We start from the raw sequence: 1711 nt of genomic DNA on the forward strand, positions 1-1711 counted from the left end.
CCCCCCCCACCTCCCCTTCAGTAGACAAGACTTATATATGGTCGCTTTTAAGCACAAGTGGGCTATCCCAGATTTCAGGGGTTTCCAGAAATCTTGACCTACACCAAAAGTGGGTATTGCCCTACCTATAGGAGAAGTTTGGTTTCATTGATGTGTATATTTGTTTGGTTATAGATCTAGAGAAAACTCTCCTTGTCTTTTAAAGAACCCAAAATTTGAAACCCCAGAAATCAACTTACTTTAACCACCATACCTTGATTCCCATGAACAACACGGGAAAATTTTACAAAAATCCGTCGACAAACAAATTTATTGAAAATTTTAATACGAGGGCTATCCCATGGAAAACCGGAATTTGGCTGTAATTTGAAAACTATTCAATATTTTCACTTTCTATAGACGCACACTTGTAAAATAATCATTTAGGAATTTCCCAGTTGAACACCATGAGCATGGCAACAAACCCAACGAACACAGCAGTTCTCCAAACATGGCTACCCCTTTGGAAAATTGGTCAAGGGTAGAAGTGATGCAACGTGTTGAAGTGTCTCAGACTTTGTGGAATCGTTGTCGCCAAGCTGTCACGGGAGTCATGGACGCATCTGGAGACCTCCAACAATACGATGAAGCATTCCTGAGAAGCATTATTACAGGTGATGAGGCTTGGATACACCACATGACCCTTGAGGCGAAGAGGGATTCAATGGTTTTGGAAGCACACGTCTTGACCTCCCCGAAAAAATTAAAAGTTCAGCCTTCGGTGAAGAAACTCATGGCTACGGTTTTCTGGGATGCTAAATGTGTTCTGCTTCTTGAGATTCTGGAACCAGGACAAACTGTTAAGGCTAACAGATACTGTCAGACTCTTGAAAAGTCGAAAGAGGCTGTGCGCCGAAAAAGACCAGGCCGGTTGTCCAGCGGGGTCATTTTGCAGCATGACAACGCAACACCACACACCGTAAACGTTACGAAAAACTGGATCCAAAAGTTCCGTTGGGAAGTTCTGCCACACCCGCCTCACAGTCCTGATTTGGCCCCCTCAGATTATCCCCCTTTTGGACCAATGAGACGCCATATTTCTGGACAGCGAGTCTCCGACGACGAAGACTTTGTAAAAGCCGTGAACGATTGGTTGACATCCCGTGGAGGGTATCTTCTCACTGATCCTGCGATGGAAAAATGTGTCCAGCAGGATGGTGATTCCATTGAGAAATAAAGCACATGTTGAGGTATGATGTGTTACAGTTTTATTATAATAGGACAAAGATTTTTGCTTTTATGGACCTTTTCCGGTTTTCCGTGGGGCAGCCCTCGTAGTTCGGGAAACAAACGTTCGAAATGCACAGCAAAGTTCAAGCCATTCTCATTTCATAATTTTAAGTAAGATCAATTTAACAGGCAAATAGGTTTTTTACAACAACGTCATGCAGGTATGAAGTCCTGTAATTTAAAGACTGTACTGTAAGATAATAAATACAAAAGTTATGACTCATTAAAAATGGAAAAAAACTGTTCCAGAAACGTGTGAAAAGCGAATGAACACGAAGCAAAAACTGTACCTTCCATTTTCTCCAAGCAAAAACTGTACCTTCCATTTTCTCCAAACAGCATTTGTCGGGAGAACCCCCCAGTGCTTAACAGCGGCCATATAACATAACATGAAGACCGTCCGCACCCTGACCAGTCACGTGACACGGAGGTCCAGGGGAGC

The sequence above is a fragment of the Aplysia californica genome, unplaced genomic scaffold (assembly GCF_000002075.1).
Source record: "Aplysia californica isolate F4 #8 unplaced genomic scaffold, AplCal3.0 scaffold01819, whole genome shotgun sequence".
In the NCBI taxonomy this organism is placed as follows: domain Eukaryota; kingdom Metazoa; phylum Mollusca; class Gastropoda; order Aplysiida; family Aplysiidae; genus Aplysia; species Aplysia californica.